At 37.7% G+C, this 25,873-nt stretch overlaps 1 long non-coding RNA gene across 1 annotated transcript; it reads right to left on the bottom strand.

The window, feature by feature from the left end:
* Positions 1–5,394: 5,394 nt before the first annotated feature.
* On the bottom strand, positions 5,395–24,979 carry LOC140513644 (uncharacterized). Its single transcript, XR_011970264.1, has 4 exons — positions 24,820–24,979; positions 14,643–14,758; positions 6,903–6,971; positions 5,395–6,719 (listed from the first exon to the last, which is right to left on the bottom strand). It is a non-coding gene; the product is annotated as an uncharacterized lncRNA (long non-coding RNA).
* Positions 24,980–25,873: the final 894 nt, after the last annotated feature.

Raw genomic sequence — 25,873 nt, 5'->3', positions numbered from 1 at the left:
GAAGACTAACTAAGGGCAGCAAGCAGCTGGTTAGAAAGGAGAAAAGATCAGTATTATGAGGGTTATAGGATCATGTCTCTTACGATTCTCAAATCTAGGATTTTTAAGTCACAGTACCTCTCAGTGAGACTACATTGGAGCCTTGATTCCTTTCACCCCAAAGACCATAGGGAACAAACATTTATTAAATGCTTACCATGTGTCTGGCATTTGACATCTAATGGCAGGGTAGCCTATTCCTTTGAGGTTATTGAAAAAGCAGATACTGTAGTAGATGCCCCACTGGAATGAAAGAGCCATATTTCTAACTGCTTCTTTCATTTTAATTCTTCTGCCATCTTGGATCTCATGTGTAGAAGTGGGCTGAATTGGGAATCAGAGGGCAAGAGTTCAAAATTTGGCTCTGCCACTGCTTTGGTTTTCTTGTCTTGTTTTGACTAGATATCTGTAAGGTACAATCTTTGACCCATTCATCAATGGGTGTGCTTCCTTCACTACCACTGATCCCAGTTTCTCTATGTAATGACCTCTGTGAGTTGGTGTTATTAACAAAAAAAATCCTCTCCTTGGGACCCTCTTTCTGCTAAGCCCATCCAAATTGAGCTAGACTAGTGCTACATTAAAATGCCAGACCCATATTTGAAGCTTTTCCACAATCATCATAATGTTTAGTTATCTTAAATAGCACTTTAATTAAAATTTTAAGTCTTTCTACCAATATTCCTCCCACTCATCTAGCTTTTTCTCATGCCACTGTGTAGCTTATGCCCTGTGATCTAATGAGAGAAACCTCCTTACTACCAGGCAAACTTACTTAACTCCATGATCCCTTCTCAGATTCCTCTCAGATTCCTCTCTCTCCCTCTCCCTCCCTCATTACATTCTTAGTCAGTCAAAATCTCCCACTCCAAATTCTCCCAAAAAAAAAAAAAAGGAAATTGAGAATGAAACCGTTACAAACCTGTATAATCAACGAAAACAAATTTCTGCATTAGCTATTTATACACATATGTGTATATACATGTATGTGTATATGCATGTGTATGCATATGTGTATGTGTACATATATGCTATATATATATATATATACACACATATATATTTTATTCTGTACTCTGAGTCCTTCACCTCTCTGTTGAGAAGTGGGTAGCATGTTTCATCATTAATTCTCTGAAATAATAGTTGGTCATTACAATGATCAAAGTTCCAAATTCTTCGTGTTATTTGTCTTTACCGTATCTTTGTCATTGTATAAATTGTCCTCCTGTTCTCTTCATTCTACTCTCCACCAGTTCCTGAGTCTTCTCAGGTTTCTCTGAAATCATTTTCTTCATTTCTCACAGCACAGTAGTATTCTGTCACATTTACAGCTGTCCATCGACTGATGGGCTCCTCGTCAGATAACCATTCTTTGCTACCTCATCTCTCAATATCCTTAGAGTTTGTTTTGCAAAAACTAATCCTTCCCTTTTTGTTGTTGTTGTTCAATTGATCAGCCATGTCTTGGTCCTGTTATGGTGTTTTCTTGGCAAAGATACAGGAACGATTCTCCATTTCCTTCTCCAAAAGATTAAGGCAAATAGCAGTAAAGTGAATTGGCCAGGGTCATAGAGATAGTAATTTCTGAGGCTGAATTTGAACTCAAGTATTCCTGACTCCAGTCCCAGTGCCCTATCCACTAAAGCATCTAGCTGCCTCCCTTCTTTGCTCTTTATTTCCCCTTTTCCTCTTATTTCACTACTGAGTGAAATGATCTCTATACCCAACTGTCTGTAGATGGGTAGTCCTTACTCTTTTGTCTGTTTCAGATGAAAGTGGGTCAAGTGTCTACTTACACACCTCGATTAAATGAGATAATTTTTCCTAATCCTCCTTGGCCTTCTCTCCTCTGCCACCACATATTTATCCCTTTTCCAAGCAGAGGCTGCTAAATCGCATGTGATCTTGACTATGGTTCCCCAGCACCTGAATTCTATCTTTCTAACTACTCGAAGTCTTTTTTTCTTTTACTTGGAAGCTCTGAATTTCAACTCTAACGTTCCTGGAAGTTTTCATTTGGGGTTTTTTTCCCCAGGAAGTAACTGCTGAATTGTTTGTATTTTCACTTTGCCCTCTGATTCTAAGAGATCTGGGGAGTGCCCTAGGATGCGTGTGGGACCTCTTCTTGCTCAAGTGTAGACTCTCTCCTCTTTCTCAGCGTCCACAGACCTCTCTGCTTCCATGTACCATCTGGGCTAGAAAAAATGATTCACTGTGACTTTCCTTGAATTTCCCCATAAGAATTTGATCTGGTGCATTTTCTAGACCTATGTGGAAGAACTGAGGTGGTGGAAAGCATACTGCATTTCCTGCTATCTAAGATCTGCTCTCTCCATCCCTCTTTCTTTTTTTTGTTAAATTTATTTAGTATTTTATTTTTCCCCAGTTACATGTAAAAACAATTAACATTTGTTTTTAAAACTTTGAATTCCAAATTCTCACCCTTCCTCCCTTCCCAGCTCCCCTCATTAAGAAGGCAAGCAATATTATATAGGTTATACATGTGTGTTCATGTAAACATTTCCATATTAGTCATGTTGTGAAAAAAACTTCGAGAAATATAAAGAAAGTTTAAAAACTATGCTTCAATCTGTATTCAGATACCATCAGTTCTTTCTCCAGGGATGGATAGCATTTTTCATTGTAAATCTTTCAGAGTTGTCTTAGATCATTGTATTGCTGAGAACAGCTAAGTCATTCACAGCTGATCATCTTATAATATTGCTAGTTTGTATTTCATTTTGTGTCAGCTTATGTAAGTCTTTCCAGGATTTTCTGAGAGCATCCTGCTCATTTCTTTTTTTTTTTTAATTTTTATTTATTTATTTATTTTCAGTGTTCTGTAATCACTTCCATATATCTTAGATTTTTTTCTCTCCCTCCCCCCTCATTCCCCACTCCCTCTCTGAGATGGCATACAATTTTAAATAGGTGCTATACATACGTTTCTATTAAATACATTTTCACCTTGGTCATATTGCATAGAAAAATTGAAATAATGGGAGAAATTATAAAACAAACCAAAACATAATACAAAAGAAAATGGTCTGCTTCATTGGGTGATCGAATTTCATAATTCTATCTCTGGATGTGCAAAGCATTTTGCCCTAAGAGACCACTGGGGGAATTTTTTAAGTCCTTGTATTGCAATGAAGCACTAAGTCTACCAGAAAAATTCCTCAAACACTGTGGTTGTTGCTGTGTACAAAGTTTTCCTGGTTCTGCTCCTTTCACTCAGTATCAGATCATATAAGTCTTTCCAGGCCTCTCTGAAGTCTTCCTGTTCATCATTTCATATAACACAATAGTATTCCATTACATTCATATACCACAATTTATTCATTCATTCCCCGATTGATGGGCATCCCCTTGATTTCCAGTTTTGGGCCACCATAAAGAAAGCTGCTATAAAAATTTTTGTACATGTGAGACCCTTTCCCATTTTTATAATCTCTTGGGGATACAGTCCTAGAAGCACTATTGCTGGGTCAAAAGGTATGCACATTTTTGTAGCCCTTTGGGCATAGTTCCAAATTGCTCTCCAGAATGACTGGATCAGCTCACAGTTCAAGCAACAACGAATTAGTGTTCCAACTCTCCCACATATTCTCCAACATTTATCATCTTCCTGTTTTGTCATGTTAGCCAATCTGATAGGTGTGATGTGGTACCTCAGAGTTGTTTTGATTTGCATCTCTCTAATCAATAGTGATTTAGCTGCTCCTCATTTCTTAAAGCACAATAGTATTCCATCAAAACTACATGCCACAATTTGTTCAGTCATTTCCCAATGATAGACATCCCCTCAGTTTCTAATTCTTTGCCACTGGAAAAGAGCTGCTATAAATATTTGTGTACATATAGATCATTTTCCTCTTTGTGTTTTATCTCTTTAGGGATACAGACCTAGTAGTAGTATTGGTAGGTCTTCCTCCTAAAGAAAATCCACTCAAATTCTGAGCAGAATTAGTCTAATAAAGTATGCTGATTGAATAGTTATGTCAGAGAAGATCTAGCGTTTGCCAGTTCCTAGTCAGATATAAAACTGAATAATTGACAACGTGAAAAGATGAATTTTTCCACTCCAACAGTTATCGAAGTGATTAACCTTACCAAATGATTAACATTTGTGGAGGTTTGCAAATTACTTTACATATGTTGTCTCATTTGATTCTCACAGCAAGGTGTTTTATAAATGAGGAAACTGAGGCTAAGATATGCTAAGTGAGTTGCCCAGGGTCACACAACTAAGAAGTATGTGAGTCACGATTCAACCTTCAGTCTGACTTCATCTATTAGTCTACTGTGCCAGCCAGCTGTTTCCAGTTTAGATTTTTGGAAGGGACCTTTGAAATCATGTAATTGAGCCACCTCCTTTTCCAGATTTTTTTCTTTGAGGGAGGGGAAGGAATCAGAGTCAGATCTCCAGGAAAAATACTCAGGATCATGGGATCATAGATGTCTGGATGGAAGAAACGTTGGAGGTTGACTCATTCAATCTCCTCATTTTCCAGACAAGGTAAGTGAAGCCCAGAGAGATTAATCCAGAGAGATTGACTTGTTCATGGTTACTGGGGGCAGAATCAGGATATGAACTCAGAGCCTATGACTCCAAGTTCAAATATCTTTACACAACATGACAATATCTCCTTTTTAATATCCTCCATGGGTCCACCCAGATTGACTCTTTTTTGAAGCTCATCTTTTGCCTCAGCTCTTACCTAGCTTTTAACTACTAAATGGGTGTTGCCTCAGACAAACCAAGACCTGGGAAAGACCTTAGCTTAAAAAGGCTAAGATCTCCCACTGCCTCTTGGACCATCTCCAGTCATTCTGATCTGCATTTTGCCAAAGGACTCCAATGATCCCAGAGGAGAAAGGCTGGTGACTTTCCATGGTCCTGCCTCACTTAAATGCAAGTCAAGACATCACTCTCCTGAGGTCATTGATCCTCTTTGAGAACAAAGGACAAATTACAACAACATGGGTCCAAATTGCACAATATTGGGGACAGCTGATTTATCTACCTGAGTAAAGATCACACAAGAGAAATCAGATTACCAAGAGATTCTTTCAGGATTTAGGACCTATTCTATCCAGGAGTTTGAGGGAGTATTAGGTTGTATGTCTCAATGTGCTACATAACTGGCCAAAAAGGTGAGGTTTATATCTTTTAATCCAGTGGTGAGGAACCTGCATCCTCAAGGCCATATGTGATGTTCTAGGTCTTTGGGCATGGTCTTTTGACTGAGTCCAAGTTTTACAGAACAAATCCTTGTATTAAGGTGATCCAGGAAGGCCTGCTAGCACGGGTTCTTTTATCTGCTTTATAAGGAAAGACACTCTTGAAAGGGGTTAACAATCTGTCTTTAATTAAACATATATAAGTCATTCACTAGGTCAGGGGAATGGTCAACACCCTGAATGTGGAGAAAATACAAGCAGAGAAATTAGCACAAAGATCAACAGATAGGGCTCCAACTGTCTGATAGAGTAATACAACCACCTACATACACCACCGGATGGGAGAGCACAAACCTCTGAGTAGTTGGGGGTTCTTAACAAACAGCTACTCATAGTCCTGGCCAGGGAATCAAAAGATCCTTCTCATAAGTGAACCTCCAAAGCAAAATACCAACCTCCCAGTATATATAACAAAGACTCAGCTGCTGATTGGCTCAGAGTCAGTAGACCGGAAACCTACATAACTCAGCACAGCTGTGAACCATTAGGGTTTAAAGGAGATAAATCCTTTACATGTTTTCAATGAGCCTGGGAAACTGAACTCCAAAAAGAAAACAACAAAAATCCCATTTTGCTTGCTCTTACATCCTTCCAGCCTTGCTTTAGTCAGATAGATGTCAGAGGTCTCCTTGGAGGTGCCTGAGATCTGTCACTCTTCAGTGGAAAGAAATATGTAATACTTCAATGTATAAACATTGTAATAATTACTACATCCCTACTCTAGACCAAAGTGTCAGACCTTCAGTTTACTGGCTGTCACAAGGTTCTCAAGTGTCCTGAACTAGATTGCAATGTATTAGGAAATACCTAAGAAAATAAATAAAAATACAATAAAACATAGACAATATTAATATGTGGTTTTCTAAGTCAATGTGCCACCATATATAATGGGGTCAATTTTTTTTCAGCTTGATACCACTGTTTTAGACCCTTACTATCCCATTTATGCTTTACTGACCTTTCCTTTCTTGACCAGTTTCCCTATATCCAGTCTCCCCTTTCTTCCCTCTAATTTAAAGACCTTGACCAACTCACTTAACCAGTATGAGTCTCTGTTTCCTCATCTATAAAGAGAGGATGTTGGACTAGATAAATTTAAGGTCCTTTCTACCTCTCAATGTATGATCTCATGAGCCAATGAAAATGAAATGAATCTATGGTATACGTATGAGAAAGACATATTTTCCTGCTGCCTCAAAGATAGTAGTGATGATGATGATGATGATGATGACGACGACGATGATGACAATGACGATGATGATGATGGTCATGATAAGGAGGAGGAGGATGAAGATGATGATGATGATGGTGGTGGTGGTGATGCTGATAGTGATGATGGCTACACTCACATAGTGCCTTAAGGTTTACAAAGCACTTTATAACAGCTATGTGACTCTGGGCAAGTCACTTAACCCCGTTTTCTTCAGTTTCCTCATCTGTAAAAGAAATGGAGAAAGAAATAGCAAACGATTCCAGTATATTTGCAAAGAAAACCTTAAATGGTGTCACAAAGAATCAAACAGCAATGAAACAGCCAAACAACCAAAGTAACCAAAGCTGGTTTCCTCAATTACCAATTCCTTTTATTATTTTTATTTTATGTCTTATTTATATCTCACCTTCATGTGTAACATGTTTTCCAGGATGGAAACACAACAAATTTGTCCCCAGAACTGGCTTCTGATTACCTGAAAAAAAAATTTAATTTTGATTCATTAGTTGCTACCAGTTTACCTCTTGAGAAAACCAATGAACGATTTCAGTTGCTGAGGATAGGAAAGGTGTTAGTTATTCTCAGAATATCCTGAAAGGGGAAAATGCCAGAAGTTCTATGAAATCATGGCAGATTCCTCCTAGCTCAGAGATGAGAATCTTTAGTTAGGACTCAGCTCTCAAAGAGGAATTTCCGTACTCAAACAACATTTGCCCAAGTTCAGGTGTAAACTTGAAAATCCTGTTTCCCTCCAAAGAAGAAAATGAGGGGGGTATTTTACTTTTTTTAATTAAATTTTATTTTATTTTCAAAGATCAGCCTTCCCTCCTTCCTACTTCCCGCCTCCTCCCTCACTGAGAAAGCAAGAAAAGCAAACCCCTATCACAAGTATGTATATTCAAGCAAAACAAAATTTCTTATTGACCATGTCTTGAAAAAAAATTATGTCTCAAAGTGCACTCTGAGTCCCTCACCTCTCTGTCAAGAGGTGGGCAACATGTTTCAGCATTCAGGAATCATAGTTGGTCATTGTGTTGTTCAGAGTTCTCCATTTTTTAAAATACATTTTGTTTTAATCAACCAATACCTGCCTTCTCAACCTCTCATCCTACCCCACCCCAATACTGAAAGCACAAGAAACAAGAAAATCCATTACCACGTATAGTCAATCAAAACAAATTTCCACATTGGCCCTGGTCCTAAAAAACAAAAAAATCTCATTCTGTATTCTGAGTCCTTCACCTCTGTATTAGGAGGTGGGTGGCATGCTTCATCATTAATCCTCTGGAACTGTGACTGATCATTACACTGATAAAGGTTCAGTAAAATAGTCCGTCACATTTATGTATCATAATTTGTTCATCCATTCTCTAATTGATAGACGGCCCTCAAATTCTCGTTCTTTGCCTCCTCAAAATGATGTAGCATTTTCGTACGTACTTAGAACTTGTTTTGCTTAGGACTGACCCCTCCTTTAATCTACCTTCTATAATACTTCTTCGCTGTCTCTCTTTTCCTTCTTATTTCACTATTAGGTAAAATGTATTTCTATACCCGTGTGTGTGTGTATTCTCTCTGTTTCAAATGGAGTCACAGAGAGTCAGACACAATTGAAACAACTCAATAACAACTATGTGTCAGGCACTGTGCTAAGTATATAAATACAAAGAAAGACAAAAGACATTTAGGGCAACATGCAAACAACTATGTACAAACCAGATATGTTCAGGACAAACTAGAGATGATCAAGAGCGAAAGCATTAGCATTAAGAGAGTTTGGGATTGATCTCTCTTAGTTTTCCAATCACTGGGGCAAATAAATAGGTGCTATTGGACTTGGAGTCAAGAAGACCCAAGTTTGAACCTTGCCTCAGAAATTTACTAGCTGTTTGATCCTAGGCAAGTCATTTGTCCTCCCTTAGCCTCAGTTCCCTCATCTGTAAAGTGGAGATAGTAATAGCATCAACCTTACTGGGGTTTTGTGAGGATTTAATGAGATAATGAATAAAGTGCTTCGCAAACCTTAAAATCCATGATAAATGCAAACTGTTACTACTTGATCATTCTTTTTGTAGCTTAAAGTACTCCTTATACTCCCCAAGCTCCAGCCTCCTTTTTATTAATATTAATTAATTTATTATTAATAATTATAATTAATATTATTACTAATATACTAATATAATTATATGCATAAATATATAATATAATAATATAATATAGTAAAATATATCAATATAATTATCCTCCCAAATTCTTCCCCTTTCTTCCCACCCCTTCCTCATGCTCAAACATCCCTTATTTCTCTAATAAACTAAGGAATGACATAGTGGAGATACCATGTTAGCCCTCTAATTATGAAAGTCCCATGAAGGACCAGAGACAAAATGAAACATATTGAAATATGATGAAAGCAATTACATGACCACTTTGGTAGCTGGTATAAGGTGGCATGCTTTTTTTAAAATATTATTTTCTTTTTCCAATTACATGTAAAGACAATTTTTAACATTCATTTTTTATAGAATTTTGAGTTTCAAATTTTCCGTCTCCCTCCCTTTCCCCTAACCTAAGAAAGTAAGCAATTTGATATAGATTATATGTGTACAATTATGTAAAACATATTTCCAAATGAGTCATTTGTGAAAGAAGAAACAAAACAAAGGAAAAAACTATGAAAAATAAAGAAATGAAAATAGTCTGCTTTGATCTGCATTCAGACGCCATCAGTTCTTTCTCTGGATATGGACAGCATTTTCCATCATAAGTCTTGAAATTGTCTTGAATCTATTACTGAGAAGAGCCAAGTGTCTCCTAGTTGGTCATCACACAGTGTTACTGTTACTATGTTGCAACGTTCTCTTGATTCTGCTCATTTCACTCTGCATCAGTTCATGTAACACTTTCCAAGTTTTTCTGAAGTCTGCCTGCTCCTCATTTTTTATAGCACGATAGTGTTCCATTACATTCATATACCACAACTTGTTCAGTCATTCCCCAAATGATGGGCATCTCCTCAGTTTCCAATTCTTGGCCACCACAAAAAGAGCTTCTATAAATATTTTGTGCATGTAGGGCATAATGTGACATACTTAAAAAGAAGGAAGGGTAAGACACTGCTGCCAATGAATAACTAGGCTAACTAAAATCTTATTGTCTTTAGATGAATTTTTTTATTTGCAGTGAGGCTCCATCATTGTGGGCATTGCGCTTACAGGTACAGACAGCAGACCCTCATGCCTCAGAAGTCTTATTTTCTTGAATGCCCATGCTCCTCTCAAAAAAAAAAAAATTACTTGATAACCACACCTACAGTTATGAGACCTCTGAATTAAGTTAGATTCATCCTTCGAGAGCAGATACACAGGCACAATTCTTTACCAAGCTTGCTGTTTGCAGTACTTTTCAGAGTTTTACATTCTATTGATGTAGCCTTTGAGAATACACACTCTGATGGAGACAGGAGTAGAATTTTAGAGGAGGATCAACTGGATTAGTAAAATAATAATGCCTTGTTAATATGTAGTTCCTTTTTTACCACTTTTATGCCTCCTATCTCATTTATTTTTACTAAATTATTATGGCATGGAAGCAAACCAAAACTGGTTGCAGACTAAATCAAGAACAATTGTAGATGAAAGTGGAAGGATAACAAATATGTAAATAAGTATGTACATTTTTGTGATGGAATAGATTCATTCCACAAGGATGCGTTAGGCAGCCACTCAGTGGCAGGCACTTTGCTAAGAGATGAGAATCCAGACGAAAAACAAAGAGTCTGCCGACATTTCTACAATCATCTGTTCTCATCAATTACCATGGTGAAGACATTACATTTGAACAAGATCATATCAATGTTCATGAAAAAGTGGTCATTCCATTTAAGAGAAAAGTGGGGAGGGTGGTTAAACCTTACTAAATGCCTACAAAACAGTATAAACACATGTTTATTGAAAAGACACAAAGCAGGGAGAAATAAGCTCACCTAGGGAGCTTGACACTGCCAGAGAAGATACTGTGGATAGAATTCAGATGAAATATTGTGAAACTCTACAAGTGTTCCTCTTCACAGACAACACTGGAAATATTGAATTGATTTCTGAAACTTTAATAAACTTCCCTCAGTGAAATCTATAACAATTTGGAAGAAATTGATCTACCCAATAGATCTGGAACAATAAACTGTATAATACCTACACTCTGACCTATAGATGGAAGGGAAGTCCATTAAATTAGTGTACACATACACACAAACACACACACAGAGTATAACAATTTTGGTGTACTTAAAGAAGTTGAACATAACAAAAAGTAGTCTACTCCACCCTTTCTTCCAATTTTGCTAAACAAAATTATCTAAGTCATCTTAATGGGCTCAGGCTAATACCCAGCAATAAGATGGAAATTCAAAGAAATGGACTCGCTTCAAATTAAATAAAAGACTGAATTTGGGAATTGCAACTCAAGAGGAAGTAAAGCAGTCTGAAAAGACAAATTTGACCTAACCCTGAGGTAGGTCACTTGATGGGTGACTTGGTACAACTCTAAATCTGATTTTTTTTTTAATTGCCAAGACAGATCTTTTTTGAAAAGGAAAATTAGACATGATTCCTTTATTATAATGAACAGACTTTAATGCAATTATGCTAAAATTTGGAACCGGATCTAGATGGAAGGTTCAGACATCTGAGATATGATATAAAAAGGAAATAGAACATCATGAGAAAAATATTTAGACATCCGGGGTAAGGGTTCCAAAACATGGGGTCAGTGAACTTGGACAAAGGAAAAGCACATCTTTACTTTCATTTATCACCAACTCAAATTTAGCATTTCCTTCAATTAAGCTTTTTAAAAAATATAATCTGAAAATGCATTCATAGGTTTCACGAAACTACTAAAGCAGTCCATGAAAATAGGGTTCAGTCCTTTTACTTCATGTTTTTGCTTTTGTGTTAGGAGACTGATCTGGAGATTGCCACAGAACGAAGCAGGCAACATGCAAACGTATATACAAAACAAGCTATATACAAGATAGACAGGAAATAATTAACAGAGGAAAGACACTGGAAATAAGGGGGTTAGCAAAGGTGGGATTTTAGTTGGAACTCAATGGAAACCAGGGGAGTCAGTAGTCAGAATGGAGAGGGAGAGTGTTCCAGACATGGAAGACAGTCAGAGGATGACCAGAGCTAAGAGGTGGAGTGTCTTGTTCATGGAACAGTCGGAAAGCAATGTCACTGGATCAAAGAGTATGTGTCAGGGAGTAAGACCAGAATGAAGACCCTTCTAAGAAACCAGACTGTCAGAATGGAAGGAAGGAAGGAAGGAGGGAGGTAGGGAGGGAGAAAGAAAGGAAATGCATTTTCTTCCTTTCATTGAAAAGATAGGGTACCATAGTATGGAATATTATATATTTACTTATTCATATGTATGTATTTGTGTATATTATATATGTGGTTATATATAATGAACTTAGCTTTTTCATGAACAAAATCAATGCAAATAGGATAGGATGGGAAATGGTTGACTGGGGGAAAATTTGAAAGATATACAGATATGTATTATATATGTATGTGTATACATAGTATATAATATATAGTAACAATATATGTATATGTGTGTGTATAGATACAAATATAGTCCAACATTGTCAATGTGTTGCATTTGCTGAATTACTTTTTTCATTTTCTTTTTAAATCTTTTATTACTAGCAATGGTTTCGGGAAAAGCTATCTTCAGAAATTTATATGTCATAACAACAAAAGGTATTTATAATTTTTTAAAAGAAGAAGGGGAGAGAGGAGTGGGGGGGAGAGAGAGACAGACAGACAGATGGACAGAGACAGAGACAGAGAGTGACAGAGAGGGAAACAGAGAGAGAGAGAGAGAGAGAGAGAGAGAGAGAGAGAGAGAGAGAGAGAGAGAGAGAGAGAGAGAGAGGAAAGGAGACAAGTTAGGTAGAAGTGAAGGGAGGATGAGTAAAATAAGAAAGATATGGCTTACTCTCCCCTCCCTAGCCAATCACTGGCTATTAGATTCTCCTTTTCCACCTTTCCTCTGATGAGATCAAAACATATTCCTTATCTTGTTAAAAATTGTTTCCTAATGGAAGAATTGAACTCTAGCAAAACCTTTGCTTATATTATTTTATTTTCCTCTGCTTGGGTAGCTAGGTGATACAGTGAATAGAGTGCTAAGCCTAGAGGTAGGAAGGCTATTCTTCCTGGGTTCAAAGCTGGACTCACACACTTACTAGCTGTGTGACCCAGGGCAAGTCACTGAACCCTGTTTGCCTCAGTTTCCTCACCTATAAAATGAGCTAGAGAAGGAAATGACAAACCAGTCCAGTGTCTTTACCAAGAAAACCCCAAATGGGGTCACAAAAAGTTCAACATGACTAAAATGAGTGAACTACCTGATGTCCTTAGAACTCCCAGAATGCCAAGACTGGTGATCAGAGGCAGGGCTCGAAGTTGGTGAGAGGTGGGGAGGAAATCATTCCTAATTTTTATCCTCAAAATGGGTAAGGAGTCCTCCACAGAAGTCACATAGGAGTAAATAAATAGCTGTTTGCTAGACTTCCCTTATTCAAGTTTTTGGAAGAATATCATGTAAAGAAGGTATCAGAATTCAAGGAACACTCTGCCATAAGTGTGGCACACCAAAGAAACCGCTTTTTTCATATCTTTCACCTTGAAATGATAATTATCTAATAACCTAATTCTGAGTAATTCCAAGAAAACTCTGAAGAAAGCACAGGAAAGTAAGTCAACTGGAAAATTTGAGTCATAAAAATATCAATCTCCCACTCCTCTATTTCTCAACTTTAAAATTAATTACAACCTTCTTGACACTGTTAAAAGTATCTATCTCAGAATGTCTCACCAGTATACACAAACCCTGTAATATCCATCATCAGCACTTATAACCTTTGTTTGAGATTCTCATGGTACAAAGGAAACAATTTAGGTGATTTCTAGTTAAGATTTAATAGTTTACAACCAGGAAATCAAAGGAAAAAGTCATAGGATCATAAACAAAAAGCTTAAAGGGATCTTCAAGATCATCTCTACCAACTCCTTTTTACAGATGAAAATGGAGGAAGTAATTTGGCCAAGGCCACATGAGTCACAGATGGTTACACCAATATTCCAGCTCAGATTTTCTCATTCCAAATTGGGAGCTCTTTCCCCTGCAATCACTCCTCTCCTCGCCCCCACCTCCACCCCACCCAATATACTGAGATAAATTACAAGTACACAACTCACGATATTTCAAAAGAAAAATTTATTAAAATGTAATGCAGAATACTAAGGATATATAAGTAGTTCTGGAATGCCTTACTTTATATCCTAGAAAATTGGAATTTCACCTTTGTGGAAAATGAGAGGATCAGTACTACTTGGCAAGTACTCTCTTACTCGCCTGTCTTCAGGGAGTGGAGTGCCAGATGTGAAATTATATCTTTATATTATCCATCAAATATTTGACATCTAAAATGACACAGGCAGTTCAGGATAAAAGCTACTTTCCAAAGTCTTTGGGGGTATAAGTGCTAGGAATCAAGGGACATGTTGGGGCATCTAATTTTTTGCACATACTTTCAGCTCTAGAGGTGAGCTATTCACCATTCTAAGTCCATGTTTTTCTTATTCTTACTGAGTCTCTCCTCCTTTTCTCTACTTCTCTCATAAGTCTCTCAGCCAATCGGGAGTCATGTCTACCTATGTATGGATAGCATCACATCAGAGATCACTAAGTCTTCTGTATATGGAATTACAAAAATAGAAAGAGCACCATATATATATATATATATATACATATATGTATATATATATAATATACACACACACATATATTAGATAGATATACACATAGACATGTAAATGTATACACACATATATGTGTGTGATATATGTTCAATATATTCAAATGGGTTGTCTAACTATATAGACATGTGCCAAAGGTAGATCCAAGGTCTACCTTGAACAAATAAGAACCAAGGTCACACCAATAGCACATGAACTGTTGGAAAGAGGTTACTTAGAAGGAGAGAGGAAAGTAGATCAGGTATTATATCTATTTGCTCCCATAAAATATTATTTGTAATCCGAAGGATAATAGATTCAGAACAGAAACCACTTACCTGTTGACTGAAGGAAGAAGATATCCCTTAGCTTACACTTGCCAAATTAGCATCTTCCCTCTAAAGACTGGTTAGACAAAAGTCCATCACAAAGAGCAAATAGGAAGTAAATTCACCTGTCCAAACAAAATGACAAATAGAAATCTTTGCTATTCTGTCCAGACTAGAAAGTACCAAAGAATATACAAGAGTAGATGAAATGAGATCTCAGCTCAAACTTAGAGAGAGCAGTTTCACCCAGAAGAGGTCCCTTCCTAGTACTCTCTAGAATTTTCTAACAGACCCAAAGATGTGAGAGAGTCAGCTTCCCATGAATGACTGCCATTTCTAAGTCTTTCTCTCTCTCTCTACTACTTGCCTAAAATGTCCTCTATCAAGTATATGCTTCCAAAGTATATCCCTTTCACAGATGCAAAGCACCATGCACAGCATTCTCCCATTTTTCAGGAGCCTTGTGTCTCCCTCAGCAGTGTGGAAAGCAAAGCCATCCCCAGGTACTGGTTTCCTTCCAGGTCCTCCACTTGGAGAAGAAGTCCAAACCAGCCGTTTTTCTTTCCATTTTCCCTCCCCCAATTTTGTCTCTGATCTTGCAGACTTCAACACCATGCCCAGAGAGGATATTCTCACTAACCTTCCCTGCTTTTCAGCCCCTTTTTTGTGTCCTGTATTGCCCATTAGAGTATAAGGTCCTTGAGGGCAAAGACTATGTTTCCTTTTTCTTGTATTTTATGCCCACCACTTAGCACAGTGCTTAATATATTCTTTTTGCCTTGCCTTGCCAACTTGGAGAGAAGCCAGTTTACAAACAAAAACAGAGGTGCAAAAGCACATTTGTGTGTATACATATGTGTGTACATATACATACATGCGGATATATATCCACATATACCTATATAGGGGAGGTGCATAGGCATGTGTGCATGTGTGTAAGTCCCCCCAGGTCACTTACAGTTCTAAGTATAAGGATTTCTCTTGGGAAAATTCCCACAGAAGTTCTGACATATCTCAATGCTCCCTGGCTGCTCCCTCTTACTTATAAGGGGTGGGGGCAACAAATAGCATTCTCTTTCTGTCCTTTTTTCCAATGTCCCTCCATTCCTAATGGCTTGATCACTCAGTCCTCAGTTTCTCAGACCATGCCATCTTGAATCCCTCAAGACTGCAATATATTCACTGATACAAGATGAAAGCAAAAACCTTCCATTCCCTCTTCTTACCCTCTGGTTTCCACGTCTCTCCAACAATCCCTTCTTCTCTTCTACCTTTTCCATTCTCTCCCTGTGCCTCCCTTCACTAGTCTCACACATTACTTCAGAACAAACACATTTTCTTTTATGGGAGATGCAAATATCCCAGTCCTTCTTGCTCTTGGGTACACACTTACTTTGCAAAGCACATTCCCTTATATGTATTTTCTTAACCTAATATCATTCCTGCAAGTCAAACAGACTACAAATATACTAGGATCCCCATTTTTTTCTTTCATTACTTATTGCACATTAAATTATTTTTACTAGTGTTTACACTTATTTTCCCACTTCAGTGGGGAGGAAAACAGCTGATATTAATATAATTTAAAATTGAGTTTTGTTGAAAAATAGGGATGGGTAATATTACACTTTAAATTCAAGATCATTTTTTCATATAATTGTATTATGAAATTCTAGAAACAATCTTTGAGCTCCTACCCTGTACTTTTGACAAAGTTATATGATCCCCTTTTTAAGACATGAGGAAACTGGTCATTTACTGGGCCAAGTAACACCACAAGCCTTTTGGCCAGCCAGTGACTTCTTCAGTGCTCTCAGTGATTTCTCATTTGAGTGTGCTTTCAGCTAAATATAACCTATACTTGTAGCCTGGGCGGCCAGATTTAGTTTTCAAGTCTTTGGCTTAACATCATCTGATCCTGGAGATTAGATTGTCACAACTACCAGCAACCATCAAAGCACACTGACAGTCCCTTAGCTCTCTGGCTCTCCTAGGGACAACTAGGTAGCATGAGGGAGAGGGTTCTGGACTTGGAATCCAGTTGAATTGGAATCCTAGAACCCAAAATAAGGATTTTGATTTTGAATCTTTCCACAAATACTTATTAGCTGTATGGCCTTTGGCAATTCACTTAAACCCTATGTGCCTTGGTTTCTCCATCTATAAAATGAGAAGACGGACTTCAATGTCCTCTAATGTCCCTTTCAAATCTGTGATGCTATGAATCTCACTCTTGGAAAAGCCTCTAAAGGGTTAAGGATTGGGTATAAGTACCAATGAGGATGTAAATCCCAAATTTCCTCTGTTTTGGTAAACACTTGCATAAGCAAATGATCCTTATTAAGGTATTGAGAAGCTGGTAAAGAAGTGAAAACAAAGGCTAATCAGCTGATTGAGCACTTCTAGAGACACTATATGGATTATGTAACTCCCCACCCATGAAACTGGAAGTGTTGGATTTTTAAACATGTCTGTCTGGTACTAATTCTCCACAGGTTTTCTCTCTAACCTTATGGTTGCTTCAATTCTCATTAACCTCATAATTATTTAGGACTTTGGGCAGGCCCTGCGATCCCTAATTATCGTTTCCTCATCTGTAAAATGAGGATAATACAAAATGATAAACACAATTCCTGCTTTGCCTACCTCACGGCTTGTTGAGAAAATTAATTATGCAAAATATCTTGCAAATCATAAAGAACCATATAAAGTCAACTCCTATAATCATTATTTTTAAAGTTCTCTTCCAGTGACTACTTTTACTTGTAGAGATTCACTGTGAAGCAAAACCAGCAAAGACTAATAAAATGAAACTGAACATTAAATAATTTTAATAGCCTAGCTTGGGCCCAGAAGAGATGAGAAAATGTTCTGTCCTCCTTTCACCAAAGAGTTGAATCAGTATGGGCGAGAAATACTCCCTGTGTTGGTTGGTTTTATTGGGCCATTTTGCTCCTTGAATCTTTGTTACAAGAAAACGTTTGATGGAGAGGGAAGGTACACATTCAGAAATGAATGGGATTTAAAAGCAAAAGGCATTAACAAAACGTTTCTTATCCCTATTCCAGTGCCTCAGTGTGATGCCAAAGAAGAGGTGTACCAGGAAATGTTTAGCAACTGCCTGATGGGGAATGTGTGCTGCACACTTTTAAATTTAATCTGCATTATTAACATTTTCTCCATTCCTTTCTTAAGTCCAGACAATCAACAAAACAAGCAAAGCCCTGATTTGTAGCATTCGCTGATTTCTGAGGCGATCATGCTCAGACTAAAAATTTAACAAGTGACTCTGTGGAGATAACTCCAGCAGAACCTGTACAGAACCTGTGCAGGATTCTGAAGGCTTCCCATTCAGAGAGGGCAGGCCTGTGCTAAGAGAGTACAAGAATGTGTTAGGTGTGTGGCCAAAGGGAAGCAACACTAGATTTTGAATCAAAGAACTTGCGTTCAAATCTTTGCTTTTCCACCTAAGACTGTTATGACTTTATGAAATTTGCCTCAGGTCAGATTCCACATTTGTAAGAAGAAGGGATTGGAGAAATCTCAGGTTTCTTCCAGCTTTATATTCTATCATCATAAATATCTAGCTGGTAAGTCCTCTGGAGAAGATGGAGGCCTGAATGGAAAGCAAACTGCCTAGTTCATATGCCTATTCCAGCAAAACCCTCAAGTTCAAACAAGACTGAGTAATGATTAGGATATCCAGGAAGAAACTACAGTAAGGGACTTCTTCCAATCCAGACATACCAAAAAAAAAAAAAAAAAGTCAGTCTCACTCTAAGTGAGTACCTGAATAGGTCAAGGTCTCCCATTGCATCCTGGGCCTTCTCCAGTCATCCTGATGAATATTTGGTCACTGGATCCAGATGGCTCAGGAGAAGAAAGTGAGGCTGGTGACCTTGCACAGACCTTCCTCACTCAAAACAAAGTCAAGTGCAAGTCATGTCATCATTTCTCTGATGACATGGTCATCTTCAAAAACGAAGGACAAACACACACACACACACACACACACAAATGATCAAAGGATATGAACCAGTAGCTTTCAGATAAAAAAATCAAGGCTATCTAAAATCGTATGAAAAAATGCTCTGAATCAGTATTGATTAAAGAAATGCACATTAAAACAGCTCTTGAGATACCACCTCACACTGATCAGATTGGCTAATATAACAATAAAGAAAAATGATAAATGTTGAAGGAGATGTAGGAAAAGTAGAACACTAACACACTGTTGGTGAAATAGTGAACTGATCCAACCATTCTGGAGAACAATGTAGAACTGAGCCCAAAAGGCTACAAAATGGCACGTACCCCTTGATCCAGCAATATCATTACTAGTCTTTACTCCAAAGAGATCAAAGAAAAGGAAAAGGACCTATTTGTACAAATATATTTATAGCAGTTTTTTTTGTGTTGGCAAAGAATCAGGTAATGGCTGAACAAGTTATGGTATATGATTGTAAAGGAATACTATCATGCTATAAAAAATGATGAACAAAATGCTTTCAGCAAAACCTGGAAAGACTTACATGAACTGATGCAGAGTGAATTGAGCAGAACCAGGAGAACATTATACACAATGAAAACAATATTGTATGATCTTTTGCCTTAAGCAGTCTTTTGAGAGAGACTTTTATTCACATTAAAAAATGCATAATGGGAAAGGGAACATGTGGAAAAGCTATTGGAGGGAAAGTATTGATAGAAGAACTCTATATATGTCTTGTTTTGGGGGGGGTTAATCAATTGAAAATTACTGAATTATTGAAAATCATTCACACTAAGAATGGGAGAAAAGTTTTTCATGGCTCTGAAAAAAAAGAAAATTTGTGGCCAGATGCAAACCCAAGTCCCAAAGACTGTGGTTTGAGGGAGGTGGACCTTGCTTTGTCAGAGTGAGACCAGACTCCTAGGCCTTTTGCCTAGGCCAAAGTGCCAATAGTGCCAAGCAACCCAATGGGAGTGACTTCTGTGAACTGCTACTGGTGAATATCCTGGGGATATTCTGGTTCCTGGGGAATGGAGGAGGTAGGGGGAAGGAAGGGATGACCTTGGGAAGACTAAGGTAGGATCCTCTTGACTTAGTTTCCCATACAGGTAATTATTTCATCTGGATAAATCTGAGACTGTTACATCTCATCAGTAAAATTAGCTGCCCATATGACTCTTGCTTGGAATTAACACTGAGCCAGGGGGCACTTTCTCCTTACTATAATTATGTCTTTCTTTTTCCTTTTATAGCAAGTTTCTATAATCATGACAGATGATCATTGGAAGATAAAAACAAAATACCTATTCTATTATCTAATAGACTAATATTAGAACGCATCTAGCTTACTATAATATTTGAGTATGTGACATGTAAGTTATTCAGTCTGAAATTACAGTGTTTTCCATATCCTAAGCAACTAAGTTAAGGAGTACTTGGGTTAATCATCTGCCTACTACTAGTTATACATTCATGTATCAAATTAGGCCCTTGAAATAAACCTGTATGCAAAGCATTCTCCAAAACAGAAGCAATCAGCACAAGAATGACCTTAAATATGTCCCCATTGTTTAGAGGGTATTTAAGAGCACTGGTCTATGTGGGTATATTATAATATCTATTCCATCTGAACATGGCTAATAACTGAACGTGTTTTACTACAGACCATTCATTTGATTTATACTGCTCTCTGTATATAATTTGGAATTAATTACTTAGTGTATTTATACATTTTAACCCTGGTCTTTTGTTATAACTGTAACAAAATAAGCATCTCTTAGGTAAATTCATTTGTGTGGCCATTAAACCTAGGCAAAGAAGTTTACAAAAGTGTTGTCACCTATGTGCACGTATAGGGTTAGAGATTTAGCCTCTCACCCTCTTAACAGGGCAATGCCTGCAAAGACTGCATAGCTGGAGTGGAAAATTTTTGAGAAAGCAAAAAGAACAGATGATCACATATATCAAATGCAAATTATTCCAATAGGATACACAGGTCTTGAGCATGTTCTAATACCAAGGTCTAAAAATTGGACTCAGAATATTACAGATGCAATTGTATTGTTCACTCTCTGCCCAAACCAGGCATTTTCAAATGTTTAGGTTCTGATTTCTCAGTTGTTATTTGAATTTCATAAATATAACAACATGACAATTTGCTAGTGTACATCACAAGGCAGTTATAGGTAAAACTTCAGTTTTACACCCTTTGTGGGTATAATTCTAATCAAGGAGTTAAAGATCTTCCCCACCCATTCATGGACCTGTCCATTAAGGAAAGTTTGATTAGGGGAGGACCACACTTTTTGTTAATTTCTAATGCACTGCTTCTCAAGGATTGTGATGTCCTCTGGCTCTGAAAAAATGTATAAATACTCTGACGTGAGGTTTTGCTTTGGAGCTTACTCTTTGGAAGTGTTTGTTTGGCCAGATGAGACTCTGGGCAGCTGCTAAGGAGCCTCCCAGCTTTGAAAACCCAGATTTTGAGGCTTCTCTCTCTGGTAACTATGTATATATGGTCAGTCAGTTGGATCTGTCTGTTGATCTATGATCTATGTATTGCTTTCAGTCAGACAGTTGGAAGCCCTGTCTGTTGATTATTATTTCTTTGTATTTTCTCTGAAGTTCAGAGTGCTGACTTATTCCCCAGAACTAAGTGAATGATATATGTGCTTTATTAAAGTGATTGTTGATCCCTCAAAAGTTTCCTTTCCTTTTAGAAAAGCAGATCCAATAACGTGTAATAGCAAGTCTATCCTGGAGGTGTCAGGGTGCTTACTTTTACAGTGGGGCTGTATCTGAAGTAAAGAATGAAATAAAGAAATCTTTGAAATAATGAAATAAAGTCAGTCTTATCAAGTTAAATGAGCAATACCAATTTTAACATTCTTAACCATAGCTTACATGTCTACTTTGATAAATATTAAATCTTTTTAACCAGAAGGACTCCCTTTACAAGTCAGATCCTCATAGATTTTTTTAACATCCTCCAGTCTGTTATTGACAGTGTCTAAATCAAGTACAGGGTTTAGGTAAAGATAGAAACAGCAAGAGGATTGTAAAAACTTACATTCTCCAAAGTTTCAAGTGAACTCTAGGCTCATAGGATTAGAGCCATAAGGTTTGAGCTAGTTTGCACCACATAGTGTAGTTATTGACAAATAAGAGATTCAGTGGCTATATTAAATTGTATTGAGATCTGTTTTGCCAAACATTTTAACAGAAATCTCCAAGAATCTCTACAGAGATACTGTAGGTTTTGTTCCAGACCACCACAATAAAGTGAATATTGAAACAGAGTCACACAAATTTTTTTGTTTCCCAGTGAATATAAAAGTTATGTTTACACAAAACTGCAGTCTATTAAGTGTGCAATAGTATTATGTCTAAAAAAGTAGTTTAGTTTAATAAAAAAAAATACTTTATTGCTAAAAAATGCTAACCATCATCTAAGCCTTCAGCAAGTTGTAATCTTTTTGCTAGCAAAGGTCTTACCTTGATGTTGATGACTGCTGACTGATCAAGGTGTGTGTGTGTTCATCCTTCATTGCCAAAGAAGACCGTGCCAGCAGAGAAATAATAACATGACTTGCACTTGACTTTGTTTTGAGTGAGGGAGGCCTGTGCAGGTCACCAGCCTCACTTCTCCTCCAGAGTCATCTGAATCCAGTGACCAGATATTCATCAGAATGACTAGAGATGACCCAAGATGAGACAATTGGGGTTAAGTGACTTGCCCAAGGTCACACAGCTAGTGAGTGTCAAGGGTCTGAGGTGAGATTTGAACTCAGGTCCTCCTGATTCCTGCACTGGTGCTCTATCCACTGCACCACCTAGCTGCCCCCAACTGATCAGGGTGGTAATCGCTGAAGGCTGGAGTGGCTGTGGCAATTTCTTATAATAAGACAATGAAGTTTGCCACATCAATTGTCTCTTTCACTTGAACACTTAGAAGTCACTGTAAGATTATGAATTGACCTAGTTTCAATATTGTTATGTCTCACTGAATAAGGAAGCCCAAGAGGAAGAGAGAAAGGGGAATACCCAGTTGGTGGAGCAGTCAAGAACACATTCAACATTTACCAATTAAGCTCACCCTCTTATATGGGTACGGTTCATAGTGCCCCAAAGCAATTATTATATCAGCATCAGTGATCACTGAACGTAGATCATCATGACAGATGTAATAATAATGAAACAGTTTGAAATATGGTGAGAACTGACTCAAAGACACAATGTAAGCACAAATGGTTGGAAAAATGGCACCTTTATCATTCTGGCTACTAGTGACCTCAAGGTGAAAGGTCCATCAAATTGATAAAGTGACATTGGTGGTGGCTGAGAGGACTAGTGGAATCTGACTGTGAACACTTCCTGAGAAGAGCAGAGGCTGTAGTCTCTCAGAATAAAGGCAAGAAGGCTATGGCTACTCCAGGAATGCAACTTCCCACCAGTCAAAAAGTCCAGTGTTACCCCACCTACCAAGAGAGCAGTCAGGATGCCTAGCAAGGAGGCAGCAGCTTCCCCTGCCAAGAAAATGGGTACCCCTGCCAAAGACACTGTCAAACAAGGCAAGAGAGGAGCCACCTCAGCTAAAGCAGCAGCTAGTCTCACTAAAGCAAGTCTCCCCAGGCAAGGTGACTATTGAACCAAGGTTGAAGTCAGGAAGACCTGACACATAGAGTGTCAAAATGTTGGGCTCAGTGCCTCAGATAACCCCCAAGACTATAAGTTCCTTCATATATGTGTGTGTGTATACATACATATATATGGATGTCCAGCAAAAATACTACTATCACCCAGCTACCTAAAATATATTTTGTTATAATAATAATAGCTTTCATTTATGTAATAAATACATTATCTCATTTAATCATCAAAACAACTCTGTAAGATAGATGTTATTTTTATCACCTTTTCTGCTAATGAGGAAACATGCTGAAAAAGGTAAATAATTGCCTAGGTTAATACTAAATAAGCAAAGTTATTAACATTTTAATTTTTAAATAAATTTAATATACCACTACAGATACTATCAAACTGTCTTCCAGCAACACACTTGTTTTCATGAAAAGCAGTGCATCTCAAAATCTAATTGCGGTACACATACCTTCCTATTAAACACATTTTCACATCAGTCATGAATTATTTTAAGTCCTTGCATTGCTAAGAAGTCCATAAAAATCAGTCATTGCACATTGTGGCTCTTTCTGTGAACAATGTTCTCCTGGTTCTGCTCACTTCACTCAGCATCAGTTCGCATAAGTCTTTCCAGGATTTTCTGACATTGTCTGTGGACTTCTTATGGTGAACATATGGAAGGACACGGACAAGCATCACCCAAGCTGAGCAAGTGTGGGTGTGTAGAAATCTGCATCACTGGAGGGACCATCCCCCTCCATGAGTTCACAAAGTCCTCTGAGTATTAAGGCATTCTTCTCTAGGTCATGAGGTCCTTGGGAGCAGTAACTATATTTTTCTTCATCTTTGTATCCTCAGAACCTAATATATTGCTTTACACAAGTGGTAAGCCTTAATAAATGGGGAGAAAGAGAAAGAAAAGGAAGAGAGGAAGGAGGGAAGAAGGAAGGAAAAATAGGAGAAGGGGGAGCAGGAAAAGAGAGAAAGGGGAAAGGAGTGTGGTTTCCCTCTGAAAAGTGAGGGAAAATGATGCTATTGCAAAAAGAAAAAAAATGTAAATGATGCACTTTATTTCAAAGCAGCTTCTAAAATATAGCCAGACTATACCAGTTTGCAATTTTATAAACAGTGGTGAAATGATTTAGAATCAATCAGTGTTAAATATCCTTCAATCTTGAATTAAATATGTTATCGTTATGAAGAAAAATATCCTTGTGCTCATCTACATGTCCTGGTGAATTGTTCCTTTTTCCCATGTGACTACAGTGCCCTCTGGTGTTCTCTTAATATTTTTTAATGTTTAGGTTTATTTTAAAGGAAAAAAAGAATTCGATGTGATAGAATACTGTCTTATATTTATCTCTCAATTTATATTTTCAATGCTTTTGCATAAATTATCTTGTTTGACCCTCACAAAAGACCTGCAAAGTAAACAGGGCATGCGTTGCTTCCCCATTTCACAGCTCAGAAAACAAAGGCCCAGAAATGTGAACTACCCTATCCCAGATCCTTAACTAGGATCATAGCTCATGGGATTTTAGAGTTAGAAATTACCTTGGATGTCATTTAATCCAGCCATATCGTTTCACAGATGAGAACCCCTGAGACTCTGAAAAATTAAAAGCAAAATAAATCAAAGTAAAACAAAAAAGAAAGAAACTGAAACCCAAGAAGCTGTGACTGGTCGAAGGCCATATAAGTAGTAAACATCAGAGAAAGTATTAGAACCTAGGGCTTCTGGCTACAGAACCAGGACTTATTCCAGAGGTATCCTAGTAAATATTTAACAACTGGCTCTCCGGAGGGAAAATGTAGGCAGGACACACTTTAAAGTTTAATCTGAATTATTAACATTTTCTCCTCCAATTTTTTAAGTCTAAGCAAGCAACAAAAGAATAAATCAAGCCCTGATTTGGGGTGATTGACAATTTCTGAGGTGTAAATGCTCACGCTGAAAATTTGACAATCAGCTCTCCTGGAATTTATTCCAATTCTTATAGTCTCTGTTCCCTGGGATGGAGCCAGACAAGTCTGATCTCTCTCGTCTGTGACAGCTGCCTAGTGGCCTCTAAGCTCTAGCTGTCAAGTTCACACTCCAGGCTAAACAACCCCATTTCCTTCAACTGATTTCAATATCACTTGAATGTGAGGCCCTTCACCACATTAATTTCCAACATAAATACCATAGTCCCATATTATTTCCTCAACTTCTCCACAGAGTCGTGGCTGCATGTATGACCCAGGAATCTACTCTCAGAGGAAGCCCCCACCTCGATAAGAAAGGGCTGGGACCTGCTTCAAGAGGGAGGGGGTAGTTGTGAGAAAGCTGATTCATTGAGGACCCCTACTCTATTCCAAATAGTATCTGTCAATTTGATATGAATCTATAGGGAGAGTGATTATAAGTTTTGTATATTTGGCCCCAGAGCTGTAAGCTGTAGATTGTAAGTTCACTTGCTCATTTTTCCTTGCCATGGTGACCAAGCCCAGTGTAACAGAGGTGACTCAACTATATGGAAAGTTCCCCAACTTATTTTGGTGCCCCTGTACCATTCTCTCTTGTCCAACATGAACAGGTAACCATCTTATGACCACCTAGTCAGTGGAG

The sequence above is a fragment of the Notamacropus eugenii genome, chromosome 7 (assembly GCF_028372415.1).
Source record: "Notamacropus eugenii isolate mMacEug1 chromosome 7, mMacEug1.pri_v2, whole genome shotgun sequence".
NCBI classification, from domain to species: domain Eukaryota; kingdom Metazoa; phylum Chordata; class Mammalia; order Diprotodontia; family Macropodidae; genus Notamacropus; species Notamacropus eugenii.
This window is presented reverse-complemented; position numbering and strand designations above follow the sequence as displayed.